Below are 6,524 nucleotides of genomic sequence, written 5' to 3' on the forward strand. Positions count from 1 at the left end.
CCCAGTGTCTCCCCTGGACTACACCCAGTGTCTGCACTGGACTAGACCCAGTGTCTCTACTGGACTAGACCCAGTGTCTCCCCTGGACTAGACCCAGTGTCTCTACTGGACTAGACCCAGTGTCTCTACTGGACTAGACCCAGTGTCTCTACTGGACTAGACCCAGTGTCTCAACTGGACTAGACCCAGTGTCTCAACTGGACTAGACCCAGTGTCTCTACTGGACTAGACCCAGTGTCCCCACTGGACTAGACCCAGTGTTTTTTTTTATAGTTTATTTATAACCCTAAACCAGTTTTTTTTTAAGAGAGTTGAACTGTATTGTAACTTGTAACTTGTGCATTTCCTGATTTCAAACTTATTCCTGGTAAACTATAAAAAGTACCACAGTTTACAAAAGGTAGTATCATTATAGTACTATATGCTGTCAAGAATGCAAGTGAATAGCACCACTATTGGGAACATAATATTAATTTCTGGGAACATAATATTACTGGGAACATAATATTAATTGGGAACATAATATTACTGGGAACATAATATTAATTTCTACCTTTATATGTGTTAAACACAAAACAAAATATTTATTAAGTCTTTACACATGACAGGAAACCCTTAAGGAATATTCAGCTCTTCAAGTAGCTCATCAGACCCTCTTATGGAGCCTTGCACTCCTCCTCTAAACCCTGTGACGGTGCACCTCCTCCCTACCCTCCTCCTCCACTATGGGTGGGTATAAACATTATGCTCATATCACTTTATGATAATCTCAGATGCTGACACGAACATAGCCCACATAGGAGTGTTTGCAAGTTCAAACATTTCACCTTAATCAACTGAATCATGAAGGGTGGAATTATTATTTTTTTCTCCCTTGAGTAGAAAAGTTACTTTACGTTGGACAGCGCCTCCCGTGGTCATGGTTGGTACTAAACCATAAACAGCGCTCCCAGCAACCGTGGTTGGTACTGCACCCTATATAGCATTCCCAGTGAACCTGGTTGGTACTGCACCCTATACAGCGCTCCCAGTGACCGTGGTGGGTACTGCACTTATATAGCGCTCCCAGTGACCGTAGTCATTACCGCACCCTATACAGCGCTCCCAGTGACCGTGGTTGGTAATACAACCTATACAGCACTCCCAGTGACCGTAGTTGTTACTGCACCCTATACAGCAATCCCTGTGCTCATGATTCGTGCTGCACTCTTTATAGCACTCCCTCTAGCCACGGTTTGTACGACACTTTGATATTCTATATAATTGTTTTAATACAAAATAATTATAACACAAGCGCCCTAAGACAATAATTTCATAAAATATAAATTAGAAACTATTTATAAACTTTATAAACTCAACCAACCGGGGGTGCTGAAGCACCCTCTGCACCGTTCTGTCAGCGATTCTGCATCTGTACTCACACATCCATGGTGGTGCTATTTAGCCTGAGTCTCACTCGATCGCCATGGATTTATATATATAATCACCCATCTGTTGGCGGGCGAGCTGTAGATATCATTTCATACAGCTCGAGGTTACACAAGTTTTCCGTCTCAGTGATTAATAACGGTTAAAGACCACCTTCTAGATATTACAAATAAGGCTTTTAATACTGAGGTTACATTTATAACCTCAGTATTATTCAGGATCCCGACAGTAATTGGTGACTTTTCTGCAGGTCGAGGAGCCTACGAGGGGGAAAGTAATCGGGAAGCTCAAGGTGGGAGTAGTTTCAACTGCTCTTGCTTTAAATTCAATATATATTTAGCATATATAAACAAACACGAGAGAGAGACACAAAACCAATAATGCCTGAGATGTAGGCTTACATAACGATAATCTGAATTTGTCCCTTCCTATTTTGACTTCTAACTTCTGTCTAAAATCACACAATAATTATAATAGTATTGGTAATAATACAATACCAATGAGACCTACGCTACACACACACACACACACACACACACGCACGAACACGCACGCGCACGCACACACACACACACACACACACACACACACACACACACACACACACACACACACACACACACACACACACACACACACACACACACATACCTATACCATACCTATACTACATACCTATATACATGACAGTTATGGCATAAACCTTTCAAGAGCAATGAATGTCAAATGTGATAAGAATGTAATCATTCATAAGAATGTGACTTTTGTCATTTATAACATCAGACCGATCACTGGTTGCGTCTTGGTGTTGCAGTGGAGAGTGATAACGGTTATCTCTTTTGAAGATGGGTTCTGCCAGGGTCTCACTCTCCATGGAAACATAATATGGTTTTAGAAATGTAATGATGTCATGTGAATTGTAATGTGTATTTAAACCTGTTGCGCAGCAGCGAGGGCTGTTGTTTACCGTCTCTGATAGATAAAGCCACCAGTCTACGCGCGGTGGACTGGGAGGCCGATCTAGCCCTGTTGGAAGACGTACCCACATGGGATGTCCCTAGAGGTTATCTTGTGTCAAGGCTTATCAACCTCACACCTTTGGCCACTCCCCTTGGCGGGACTTGAACCAGTGTCTTCAGAGCTGATAAGCAACATCATTGTCTGACGCACCAAAGAGACACTTGTGACAACCTTGTAAAAGTGTGAATACAGATAATGGATTTTGAGCCATGAAATGAGCGCTCCTTTAATACTTGATTCGTATACATAGTGAAAAAATTGTAAATAAAGGTACATTTGCATGCCGTACTCCGTATCTAACCCTATTCAATCAAAAATAACAAACTAAACATTCTTGAAAACAATGAAATATTACATACATATTTGTTTTTGTATGTATATATATTTATATATATATTATATATACATACAGTATACACAAACATATATATATATATACACATGTGTGTGTATACTTTCTTTGTTGGCCTACAACAACAGGTGTGTGTGTGTTTGTGTATGTGTGAGCGTTATCTGCTAAATCTTTTTTTACATAAATGCAATAGGCCCAGATGGCAACTTGGCGAGTCATTAAATCTGTGCGTTGACCTCCCATTAAATCAACGGATCAGTTCATGCATGCACGCAATCCTCTTAGGCACTGCTTAAACGTACATCTGCAGGGACCTAATGAAATGTTTGCCTCAATCACGTCTCCTATGTGGAGCAGAGGGTCAGGCAGGCTGAGGACCCTGCGGCAGGGGGCCGGGCGCGGGGCCTCATCAGGAACTCTCAGGCCACCCGTTCCCCTCCACAGGTCTTGGGGTACCTTTGGGAGTCCTTTTGCTTTGTATTTTTGCATGTAAGATAAAATGAGGGACAGAGTAGCTGCCGTTGGTTGCTGGCCTGAATGAATAGAGCGGCCGGATGTCCGATTGCTGTGAATTTGCACTTGTGATATAAATTTGGCTTGTAGCCTTCTTCTCAATCTTCTTTTCAATAAGGCTTTTCTTAAGTTACTGTTTTGGTGTCTCCAATTCTTACTGCTGCATCAATACCAAAATGTAATGCATGTATTATTGCATGTTATTATTAGAATGTATGTATCTATGAACCAGTAGGTACGTATGCATGTATGTATGTATGCATGTATGTATAGGAATATAAGTATGTATGTATGTATTCGTATGTATTTATTTATGTATCTATGAATGAACGTATGAATGTATGCATTTATGTACGTATGCATGTATGTATGTACTGTATGTATGTATATGTATATATTCATGTTTGTATGTATGTATGTATGTATGTATGTATGTATGCATGTATGTACGTACGTACCTATATATGTACAATAAACGTATGAATGTACAGTATGTATGTATGTACAGTATGTATGTATGTATGTATGTATGTATGTATGTATATGTGTTTGTATGTACGTATGCAGGCAAAAACTCAAGAGGAAAGTCAAAAGGTACCCGTTAAAGGTAAACGCAAACAAAAGTTCAAAGAAAAATATACTGTATATACAGTGTATATATATACAGATCTATTTATATCCCGTTACCATACACTATCCTTCCAACCCTAGAGCAAGATATTGAACAAAGTACATCATAATTGTTTAACAAAACTCTACTCTTTCCCGTGCTCCCTGCAGATCAAAGTCAGGGTTTAAGTTGTGTGGTTGGCCTGTGATGTAAGATCCTCACACAGAGCCAGGCCCAAGGGCCCGCTGGGGTGGGATTACACTTTCATTCAGCGCAGTTTATTTGAGGGTTTAACTGGATAAAATAGGCTTAGCAACACAATGAATCATGAGGCCCATAAACCCCCAAAGGATAGATTTGGTGAGGCCTACGGCAGCGGAGAATCCGTTGGACATCTGTGTTGGGATATCTAGATCCCATGAGCTGGCAGTTTTCACCATGTGCCCTTTTTTTGATCAGCTGATCTTCTTGATGACTGTAAACACAGGGGCATTTCAATTGGGTTTATCATCATGAATCTACCATACCAACTGCTCCTGATTTATATTAAACAATGACCCCAGTTCTGTTTACTTCTCTTAATAAGAATCCCTAAATCCCATATGAATAAAATGAGTCAAAAAATAAGTATCTCTCAAAGCCATAAAAGATTATGTGTATGAAAAAGAGGTATCTTTGCATGGTACTAAGCTATGGTATGGAGGTTGACCACTTAAGTCGTATAGGTCAGAATACTTGGTACCAGCAGAGCTGTTACTAGGTTTGCTGGTTAGAATGTGTAGCTAGTGGCTACATCCAATGGACTGGACCTTCTTGGCCATGAAACAAGAGGGTACCTGCCAACAGATAAATTAGCTGGAAGGCCTCAATATGTACTAACTAGGCCTATATTTGTATATAATATATTAATGTACTATATATATATATATTTATATATATATATATAAAGACTGTTGGAGCTGTCAGGCAGTGTTGCAGTGTGGAGGGATGATGTAAGAGTGAGTGACAGCTCGGCTTAATTGACAGCTAATTAGGATCAATTCATTTTTCCTGATACACAATTGCTTTCTCAGCCACTCTGGGTTTGTCACCCTCCCTCGACAGAAACATTTCCCTCACTGTAATTTTCTAAGGTGCCTTGAGTTGCTTTCCAAAACTCTACAGGGCTGCAGGTATTTCTTAAGGACCACTTTATATACATTATTGACTCAATTATTGATTAAAAAGGTCAAAAGGTTTTGATCCAAATGCAACCCCTGAAGCGCAGCCAATGAGTGATGGACAGCAAAGCGTATCCCACACGAGGGACCCAGATCATTGGCTGAGATCACATCAGGCCACAAATCTAATTTTGAAGTTAAGGCTGTAAATTTAGTGTTGATGATTTAGTTATATTCTTTATAACCTGTTATGTTTAGGTCTACAACCACTTTGTGAAATACTTTTAGCAGCAGAAACAAGCAGTGAATGAGTGGAAGATTATCTACTTTGACTGGGATGTTTATCTTGTCAAGATAATCTACTTTACTGTTTTATCTTGACTGGAGAAGAGCTTTTCCTTTTCCTACATCAAGATAAATTGTAAATAAAAAAACAGCCTTTTGTTCACATGGCGTATCTTTCCTGGTAGCAATACAACTGATGCATACAACTGCTCCATCTTTTTAAAGGACGCTTTAAAAATTTGAGTGACACATTTTATTTGGGGGCTTCGCTTTTGTTTTGTTTTTGCGGCACAAACCCGACTATTGACCGGGAGAGTGGGCCACATGAAGACAAAGCAATCCTTGTTTAAACTTAAAACCGTTCAGAGATTAATTGGAAATCCATGTCTGTGAAGATAGGAAACACTTTGTAGGCCAACGATAAGGGGAACTTTGTTTCTCAATGACTCCTCTCTGGCCGCATGTCTGCTAGGGACTCCTTGCTGAGTGTTTCCGAGAGATCTGTACAATATTAACAGAGGGTTGAGTAATGCAAACGCCAATGCAAGAGATAAGCTATCGCTGAACTGGTCGCTTTATCTTTCACCCTCCGAGTTTTACGAAAAGCGACATCACGTGTGGGCCGACTCCACCAGCAGTGGAGCGGTCCAGCAGTAGACTCAGGCCTGCTATCTATCCTTATGGGGAAAGAAGAGTTAAACTAACCATGCAGGATATTTCTAGAATTGTCTGGATTTCCCCAAAAAAACCTTAGACTTGTACATGTCTGTTCATTAGGACTGCCTTGCATATTTCACCAATGAAGTTCCAATAAACATTTAGACCTGTACATGTGTGATTAGGAATTGCCAGCATGTCTAATTTCACCAATGGAATTAGAATAAACATTGAGAATTGTACATGTCTGTCCATCAGAAATGTCTTTTAGGTCTCATTTCACCCAATGGTCATGGTGAACCAGCAGATCTAAATAGGATCCTTCAGTACACATCATGCCTCTGATTTAAGGCCCTTTCCCCCTTTAATTCCCAGTGCTGATGTCTGCATCACAGATTATTGCTGGTAATCAGTGTTGAGCCAACGGCAAGATTAATGTCCCCGGATCAGGGCCATAGGATGAACCTATATTGCCATTATTACAGTAATAGGAGCCAGA

Source organism: Gadus chalcogrammus, chromosome 4 (assembly GCF_026213295.1).
Source record: "Gadus chalcogrammus isolate NIFS_2021 chromosome 4, NIFS_Gcha_1.0, whole genome shotgun sequence".
Taxonomy (NCBI): Eukaryota; Metazoa; Chordata; class Actinopteri; order Gadiformes; family Gadidae; genus Gadus; species Gadus chalcogrammus.